At 32.2% G+C, this 10,336-nt stretch overlaps 1 long non-coding RNA gene across 4 annotated transcripts; it reads left to right on the forward strand.

Annotated features, from left to right (window-relative positions):
- The first annotated feature begins 1,715 nt into the window (after window positions 1-1,715).
- LOC139847724 (uncharacterized) lies at window positions 1,716-7,151 on the forward strand. 4 transcript variants are annotated; one of them, XR_011759637.1, is made up of 8 exons: window positions 1,716-1,943; window positions 2,203-2,362; window positions 2,446-2,537; window positions 2,681-2,839; window positions 2,935-3,102; window positions 3,309-3,605; window positions 3,958-4,240; window positions 6,973-7,151. It is a non-coding gene; the product is annotated as an uncharacterized lncRNA (long non-coding RNA). The 4 variants fall into 4 exon arrangements; XR_011759638.1 differs by lacking the exon at window positions 6,973-7,151 and having other exon boundaries at window positions 3,309-3,385; window positions 3,503-3,605; window positions 3,958-4,494; XR_011759635.1 differs by lacking the exon at window positions 6,973-7,151 and having other exon boundaries at window positions 3,958-4,493.
- The last annotated feature ends 3,185 nt before the right edge of the window (window positions 7,152-10,336 follow it).

Below are 10,336 nucleotides of genomic sequence, written 5' to 3' on the forward strand. Positions count from 1 at the left end.
ATAAAAAAAATACAGGTCTTACTTTCTTCTTAAACCCCACTTTATATTTTCTTTTTATTACAAACATCTTCACCCTCAAATCACCACCGACAGCCACCGCCGGCAACAAACCAACGTTGACAAAGACCACCGCCACCTAAATCTGAAAAAAAATAATCATGAAAATCTAATTAAATATCAATTAAGTCAAACACAAAACAAAATCATATATGAAAAAAACCTAAGATCTAAAAAAAAAAATTAGATCTATGAGATAACTATTAAGAATAAGCTAAGGTAATTGTAGAGAACGTTAATCGAAGAATTAAAATTTATTAAATTCAAAAATTAATGATAATATATGTTTTAACAATCGATCTAAAATAGATCTACAAGTCTTCTGCAGTTTTATACCTAAAAAAGATGTTACTCTGTTATTCTTTTTAAAATTTAGATCTATAACAAATACATAGTAAAAGATTAATAACTTATTTGCATCTCCATAAAACTCAAAAAAGATCAAAAACTATATATAAAAAATCAAAAAATATTATATACGATATATAATCTTCCATTTGTTAGAAAGTAAAAGATCGAAAACTGCTACATGCTATATGATTTAAAGTTAAATGAATTTTTTTTACTACCTTATATAAATACTCACAAAAATAAGTTTTCGATATTTTACTTTCTAACACCTTTTATTTCTCTTTTTAAATACACATAGTATTACTCCTTACTATAACTTTAACTTTGTAAAATAAAATAACAAATAAATAATTAAAATATATCAGTGAGTGAGTGAGTGAGTGAGTGAGTGAGTGAGTGAGGAGCGAATTAAAGTGCGATTCAAGAATCACTATTGCCATCATTTATATGAAAGAAAACATAAAAATTTAAAATCGTTTGGGCTTAATTAGCCGTGTGGGCTTGAAAGAATGGACATAAGACCAGGCAGGCCCAAGCCATTGACATAGTAATATTCATTAACATAGTAATTTTTGTTAACAAATATTTCGATCAAAACAATTATCGCAAACAAAAGGAACTCAAATAACCATCCAGGCCTAGCCTGGGTGGCCACCAGCACTTTCAGTGAAGGGGAGGTCTCGGGTTCAATCCTAAGGGGTGCCCGCATTTAATGACCAAACTGGAGAATGCCTTACCTGGTAGCGGTGGAGGGCTGGCTTGCCGTTTACCCGGGGTTTACCTGCGGTGGGGGGGCCAATGTGCTCTGGCCCATAGTGGGGTTCCTCGTAAAAAAAAAAAAAAAACAAAAGGAACTCAACTAGTTTATATTAAATCTTAAGGACGAAGTGCGTAATTAAGTAGTCTAATTTTAATTTGAGATGAGATTAAATCATTTCCCGTCCACCAGAAACAATAATCCCAATGTTTTTATTTTTCGAGCCCTTATCTATTTTAAAAAATCCTAACTTTTTTTTTGTTATATTGTATTATTTATTAATTAATTTATTAATTATTAATTACTCATACTTCGGTTTGGTCATTGGAGCATGGAGCTAGAGCAAGGTGTTCTATGAAAGTACATGGACGCTTCATTTTCGGGAGATGATATATCCACATCTACTTTTACTTCTTTCACCATTATTTAAATCTTTTTTTCTAAAATATCGCTCAATAATATTTAACAGAAAATTTGTATAAGGTATCATTTAAGTGTATTTTTGAACATGGAGAAAGTAAAAGTGGTGTGGATATATATCTCCCTTCATTTTCTCTTGCCTTATAATCCAAAAACCACCACAATTTGTAAACGTCAAGATGCCTTTTGTTTTCGGAAGAACTTGACGTCACCGCCGGCACCATTAAACCCTAAATCTGCTAACGAACCGACAGAAACAAATTTCATCCCCATCGGATCTATGACGCGCTCCGACGAGATCTCTTCTTGAACTTCGCCGGAATCTTATTTTTTGGGCAACCTGGTTTTCCTTTTTCCGGTAAGAAACAGGGAATATGTTGACATCACATGTAGATCTTTGATTTTAATAATTCAATTGCAAGTTTTCTCTTTGTGAAAGTATTGTTATAAATATCAGCTGTTTTGTCTCGTTTCTTACAAAAAGGGATTATCATTTTTTTCCGTTGCTAATTCAGTATTTGAGTAATTTTTTTTTTTTTTTTTTTGACTAGTTATAATTTTTTTTTGTATTTTTGATTGAGTAACTAATTAGCTGATATGGGTTGTTTGTATTTCAGTTGATCATAAAAGAAAGGAGTTACCTTTATGGATTATAATGGGTGATTATGTTCATGTAATTGGAGGTTGGATGCCTTTACTGAATTATGACCAAATTATGACTGATTATGAACGATTTTCTGGTAGTAATTCCTGGTTCTGCAACAACGGTTTTAGCCGGTAAAAATCGTCCGTTTATATCCGCACCTGTTTTGATCTGCTATTCACCCATTGCTCTGAAATGGTTTCTTGTTTTTACTCAGGCTGGCATGCTGGATACATTTAAGTATTTGCTTTTGATAGAGGCTGAATTCTTTACTGGACTCATCTGCCTTGGGTGCAAGTGTAATAAAAGGTATCGACTTTATAAACTAATAGCTTTTGGCTTCTACATTCAATTCTTAATTGCCTATCTAATTCAATAGCTTAATACAATTTCTTATGCTTTTAAACTTCATTAGTTATGTGATTAACATCTGCTCTTTCCTTGTATCTTAGTAATATGGAGCAGTTAGCATCTAACAGGAAGGATATCGAAGGGGAGTTATAAAGAACTCTTGAAATTATGCAAGTGGGAACGTGACGAGTGGGGTATATGACAATGGAAACTTCAAAAGGACACGTGAAAAATTCAAAAAGCTGATCCAGAAGTATACTGTGAGTGACAACCTTTGACTAGTTAGTTAGGTTTTTAAGAAAATGGTTTTAGTTATTGTCTCGTTTGTTGACTGTTTTGTGTTTTAATGTCGCAGGATGTGTTAAAGCAGCCTGTAATGCTTATTCTCAACCAAGCAGCAGCTCAAAGTGAAGTGAAAACGATATCGGCTAATGATCGTAGTTTATTTAGTGATTCTTTTCTGAAATACAAGCGGATTCTTGATGTTGCGTGTCATGAAACTCATTTCAGTGATAAAAAAGAGGTAATTACCTATGCTGGTTTATTTCTATTCCTGTATTTTCATAACCCATGTTTATTTATTGTACTAGACATGTATAATTGAACCTATATATACAGATATAATAAAAAATATGAGCTGGTTGAATGTGGTTTTGGGATTGTCCTTCAAAATGATTTTTTTTTTTAAAAAGTTTCCAAAGTTTGTTGTAGTTTTAACAAAGACATTAGTTATATATGAGGTTGCAAAACTCGCTACTCGGGAGTACTTGGATGTTGACCATGTTTGACTTTGACCGATTTTCCAAGTAATCACGTTACTTCTTAATGGCAATAGTTACTTGGTTTCTGAAAGTGCACTTGGTTTCTATGTACACATTAGAAAAACTGCTACACATGTTATCGATTGTGGCCAACTTTGGAAGGATGAAAAGAAGAGTTTAGCAAAGAGACGGGCTATTTCTGAACTCTACTAAAAAGCTACTGGATAGTTGCGGATTGTCCAAGCACACATGTACACTCGTTGAGGTATCGCATTTTGAGTTCCTAATTTTGCGTGATACTTACCGTTATTATTTTGTATGAAATAGAGGTGGGCCGCCAAGACGGAGGGTAGGGTAAAAATGATTTTAATAAAAAACTTAGTGAACAGGTTTGTCAAGTATGAATACAAAAATTAGATTATCATTCATCTATCATCTTTCATATTAAGACAAGCCTGTTTGAACTTTCATCAGGATTGTTTACTCTTTGTTTACTCTCGAACAGGTATCAAGAAGATAAAGAAAATCCACAAACACTAAACATGTCTGCATCATTCATCTTTCATATTAAGACAAGCCTGTTTGAACTTTCATCAGGATTTTTTACTCTCGAACAGGTATCAAGAAGATAAACAAAATCCACAAACACCAAACAAGTCTGCTGACTAAATTAACAACAACAACAAATACGAATAGTTGGAAAAACAAATCAACAGATATCCTCGCTACTTGAACTATGATCTTTTGTCGGCTCATGTGAGGTATTTCAAGTGTAACATGCTCACCACCATGTTCTTCATTAGTGACGACACCACCCACAGTTGTACTTGAAGTCGGATCACTTACCACATTATGAATTTCTTCTAAAGCAACATGCTCTTCACTTGCATTGGCATTAAGGTAACACCTGAGGTTCTTCAACAATAGCAGTGGGTGGGGCCTGGTTTTGGTGATTATAACATATTACTAGTGAAATGACCCGTGAAATCACGGGATTGTTTAAACGAAACAATTAATGACATGTTTTATGTATTAATTGAATGTATATGCTAAAGTCGTTTATTTTAATGACCCGTTCGACTAAGAAACTTGTCGTAACATCATCTTTTAAATTTAAGTCGCTGTAAGTTGTTACCAGTCACTGTGAAGAGATGAGAATCTCAACTACTATATCTTGGGACGAATTTTAAAAAATTTAAGTAATATTATATCCATCTGAATAATCAACTAAAGTCCAAAGCTTAATTATGTTTAATATATAATATATGATAAATAGATACATAACAATCATTAAAGTGACTTACCAACATGATAGATACATAACCTATAAACAATTGGCAATAATTAAAGACTATAAAACGCACACATTCATATTTCATGTTCATATTTCATTTCATACTCATATATTCATACTGATTGAAATAAAGCCTAAATTGGGCACCATGTTCTTCAGCTTCAAGCATACAACGACCATCTATTACTTCTATAGATTCATGTAAAATCAAATATAAGTTATCAAACAACACAATGAGTAAACAGTTCACACATAAATACATAACTATTAAGTCTCAAATGCCACAATAAAATTAATTACCTATTGATGTTTAGATAATCCTTTAGAAAGAAATAAGTCCAAGTGCCTACATTTTAAATGAGTTTCGGCCGAGATAACCTGCTTTATGTTAAGCTATTTCGTATACACCAATTTGGCCCAGTTTTAACATATCGCTAATCGAAACATTCATATGTAAATGGGTCAAACTTACCACGTCTACACACTACCAAAAAGACATACCTTTTCTTTTAGTCTTGTTGATTATGTCTTACTTTGTGATTCATAGCTCATGTTCTCTCATTGTCAATCACCGAACCTAACAAACTCATAACTTTTGAAACATTAGCAACTATTTTTAATAGGTACTATTCTATAAGTTACACATGATAATGATAATACTATTAAAAACATAAAGGTATTTGAAGCAGAATTATGCTCATCAATCTACCTAATATAGAGTTCTGATTCATAAATGAATAGTTACTTGCACTGATGCTCCACCATAATAAGTTCCATTATATGTATGGCAAGTGATGCTCTAGAATTTTTTTAACGGCATTATATAGAACTCAGGCATAAAGAATGTGGTGTCGTAATACCTGATTAAAAAAATGCTTAGAATTGTTAGAGACATCATAAATAGACAAGAGGAAGTTGATCAAATAAAACTTGTGAAAGAAGCATACTTTTAATGTTTGAGCCGCTTTTCAATTAGACTAATTCTTGAAGAAACTTAAGTTTCTCACATATCCACCTCTTTCGGTCTTAAGCACATCCATCATTAAAAGTTATTTAATTAACACTATCTTTTACATTAAAAGTTATTCGTTAAACGGTCGCTCGAAAATCATTAATGATAACCAAGATGGGAATATAGAACCCACACCAAACACATCAGATGATTCACCTGGCCTAGTACCACTACAACTTCCTATCTTACGTTTTGTTTTCTATACGACATGATATGGAACAGAAATAACAATCTACTACATAAAATATATATTATAAAAAGCATACACGTAAGAGTAATATGACACCACATCAACATCAGTAGATATAGACCAACAAATACAAACAAAAAAATCAATAACATTGCTAAAAAATCAATAACATTGACAAAAGAACAACAGAGTAAGAAAATTTTTTGCAAAAAAAAAATCACATAGAAAGAAAATAAATGTAAATACCTTTACATAGATGATGATGAAAGTGCAGTCCAAAAAGCTGAAACAATAACATCACAAAATTAGATAGATACCAAAACATATAATTATTGGCCGTTTGAAGCAATCGATGATGTTGAAAGGTTTTGCGACGGCCAAAGAATCCCGGTAAAACTAACATTAGTATTTTTGATGCAGTCGCGAAACCAACGAATGAAACCCTAAACCTATCGATTAACATGAATTTTGGTTAACAGCAGCGCGAAATTAAATTAACCTTTTAAATCATAATTTCCACAATAACAACACAAATCAAAACTGAAAATCATAAAACGATGAACAAATTTTTTTAAAATAAAACCCACCTTCAAGGAAAGTGGAATTGCCAAGAAAACGAAGCAATAAACTCACGATTTGGATGTAAAAAAAAATTCTCAAACCCTAATTTCTGATGCATATCTTCCATCGAGGAAGATATTTAGATGAACAAAAACCCTAAAATTGATGCAATTTAAATCAATAAATAGTTGCGATCAATAGACATAAAGCAAGGATCGATATGTTGTAAGGTTTTAATATAAAGAAACCATAATTTGGAACATTAACAGAAGATACGGAGTTAAATAGTTGATATAATTTTTTTAATTGTAAAATAAATACAATTATGACATCATCTAGAGTGTCTAGATTTTTTCTTTTTTATTTTAATTTTTTTTAACAAAGAAAATTGCTTTTTTATGATGTCATCATTTTAGCATTATAATAGAATCTATAGATAACCAATTTCACTGGTTAGTATAATGAAGGTGTACGGTATCCAATACCATGGAAAGGGCACATAATAGTTGGCAAGTAATAGTGCTGGATCAACAGCCCATAAAACAACCTAACAAGATTTGGGTTGACATCCTCAGGTATGCCACCATCACTCGAAGCACTTTGATGAAAACGAGGATGAAGGATGACACATATGTACTGAGTAAATCAGTTTTGGTTTAATCATCAGGGTGATTGTTAAGCTAGTTACAACTCCTAGTGTTAGAAGTGTCATCAAACTATCCCACACATTTCTCCTACAAGAAAAAGAGATTTATGTAAATTAATATAATAATAAACAAAGGAAGAAAAATAAAATAAAAAAGAAATAAAAAAGAAACCCAAATACTTGATGTTATCCAATTACTTATCCAAAAGTGTCTATTACATTTATTACACCTTCAAATGACAAAAAGAATTAAGAAGTGACTAATACTATATACTTATAATATACTATATATAGATAATAGGTAATTTTATTTACCTTTCTTTCAAGCCCTGAGTAACAGCAGCAAGATTTTCAAGAATCCAAACATACCAAACTATTGCCAAAATCAACCATCTAAGGTGCGGTGGTCTATGGTAAAAAGCAAATGGCAATAACAGTGAATTTGCACATGAGCAGAAGAATGCTAAAGCTATCAAACGAGTTATGAGTGACTTGTTAGTGATCGTCATCATCCACTTATAACTCGGTTGACAACCTTAACATTCTTTTGCTCGTGTGCAAGTTCACTGTTACTGCCAATTGCTTTTTACCATGGACTACCGCACCTTAGATGGTTAGTTTTGGCAATAGTTTAGTATGTTTGGATTCTTGGAATTCCTACTGCTGTTACTCACGGCTTGGAAGAAAGGTAAATAAATATGATCTATTATCAATATATAGTATAGTATAAGTATATAGTATTAGTCACTTCTTAGTTCTTTTTTGTCATTTGAAGGTGTAATGAATGTAACACGACACTTTTGGATAAGTAATTCGATAACTTCAAGTATTTGAGTTTCTTTTTTTTTTTATTTTTTTTATTTTTTTTTTATGTTTTTTTCCTTCCTTTGTTTATTATTATTTACATAAATCTCTTTTTCTTGTAGGAGAAATATGTGGGATAGTTTGATGACACTTCTAACACTAGGAGTTGTAACGAGCTTAACAATCGCCTTGATGATAAAACTATTAACATGCTCTTCGTTTATAGTGTCGATTCTAAAAAACAATTCGGCAAAGTGCATTGAAAATTTACCTCCTATTAGTTTAATTAACGCTCCGTACAAGATTATTGCGAAGACGATTGCTAATAGAATAAAGCTTGTAATTCCTTCTATCATAAGCGAAAGTCAAAATGGCTTTGTTCCGTCTCGGTTATTATTGGATAGTGTTATGGTTGTCAACGAAGTGGTGCACATAGCAAAGAAAAAGAAACGTCCAATTATCCTATTGAAAATTGACTTCTCGAAGGCTTATGATCTTGTTTCACATGAGTTTTTGTTCAAAGTTTTATACGAAATGGGGTTCGGACCTAAAGTTATATCATGGATCAAAACTTATGTTTCCATTATTAATTTTTCGGTCTTTTTAAACGGTTTTTCATCACGAGGTCTAATGAAACGTGGTTTACGACAAGGTGATCTTTTTCCTCTTTTTTGTTTATTATTGTAGCGGAAGTTTTAAGCAAAATTTTATCAAGTGATCTTGTTAATGGAAATCTAAAAGGATGTGATTTTGGCAATGGATTGAAAATAAATCACTCCAAATTTGCGGACGACACGATCATTTTTGCACAACCATCCGTACAAGAGTTAAATCGAATCAAGCACAATTTGCATACCTTCTTTCAATCTTCCGGTTTGCAAATGAATGCCATCAAGACAACTTTATACGTCATTCATGTATCAAGAGAAGACATGAGAACATTTTCGGGCATTTTTGAATGTAATGTAGGTATTTTTCTTTTGGAATACCTTAGGATACCAATTGGGTTTTCATGCAAAAGAGTTTCCATGTGGGAGTCTATTATCAAGAAATTTAAGAGTAAACTTGCGGGTTGGAAAGGTAGATGCCTTTCCTTCGGGGGAGGCTCGTTATGGTTAATGCGGTCATTTTCAATTTACCTCTTCACTACATGTCGATTTATAAGGCACTGGTTATTATAATCAAGCAACTAGAAAGATATCGTAGAAACTTTCTTTGGAGTGGAGATTGCCTTAAAAAGAAAGCGTGTCTTGTAAAGTGGGAATTGATTTGTCTTCCCAAAGACATGGGCGGTTTAGGTATCACGCCTCTCCGAATAAAAAATTTAGCAATGCTGGTTAAGTGGCGAGCGAGACTTGATGCCAATAAACAATCCTTATGGAAATCAATTATTGTCACTTCCTTTTGCCCGTCTTTTCGAGGTAAAATTATGAACGATGTTTCTAACTTAAATACGTCTCAATTATCTCCTATTTGGTTGGATCTGGTTCATTTACAACGAGAAGATTCGTTACAAGGAATTCTCGGGTCTAATATTTGGCAATGGAAGCTTGGTAATGGGTTGAGCACATTGTTTTGGTACGACTCATGGGTCAATGGTCGCATTTTAAAAGATGAATTCCAATCCTTGCTTCTTATTTCCACTCGACAAACAGTATGTGAACATATTGGGTGGTGTCTTCACGTTGCAGGTCCAATTACAAGGTATGAATTAAAATAAAGTTGCTGAGCTAAATTCCCTTTTATTGGGCTTCAAATTAAACTAGTGAAATGACCCGTGGAACCACGGGTTTGTTCAAACGAAACAGTTTAATGATAGTATGTTTTAGGCATTAACTGAACGCAAATGCTAAAGTTATTTAGTTTAATGACCCGTGGAACCACAGAGTCCGACTAAGAAACTCGTCAGCTGAACATTTTATCAAACACCTAAAATGCACATTAAACAATCCACATCAAATCATAAGAGATAATATTGATTATCATTTTATTTTAAAAGTGTAAATTACGTATTCAATTTAAAATAATTAATTAAAGTAATTTAAAATTATTTAATTTAATAATTAAAATAATTATTAATAAGATTTAATAATAATAATTAATTAATAAGATTTAATTTTAATTCAAAATTATTTAGATTAATGACATCACTCAGCATGCTTAAAATTTTTTCTTCTTCTTTTTTAATTTTTCTTAACAAAGGAATTAGTAAATTATGATGTCATCATGATAGCATTTTAATATTAACTATAGACTATAGATGATTCTGTACCAGACAAAGTTATTTGGATTGCTAGTCCTTCCCACTTGTATTCAGTTTCAGATGCTATAAGGGTCATTATTCAATCGAGTAATCTTAATCTTAATTTTCCTATTTGGCCGAAGGTGGTGTCGGGTAAAAAGGCTCCCACGAAAGTTATGCTTTTTCATTGGCTTGCCATAAAGAAAAGCATCCCCGTTAAGGATGTTTTGGCTCGTAGGTGTATTTT

The sequence above is a fragment of the Rutidosis leptorrhynchoides genome, chromosome 5 (assembly GCF_046630445.1).
Source record: "Rutidosis leptorrhynchoides isolate AG116_Rl617_1_P2 chromosome 5, CSIRO_AGI_Rlap_v1, whole genome shotgun sequence".
Classification (NCBI taxonomy): domain Eukaryota; kingdom Viridiplantae; phylum Streptophyta; class Magnoliopsida; order Asterales; family Asteraceae; genus Rutidosis; species Rutidosis leptorrhynchoides.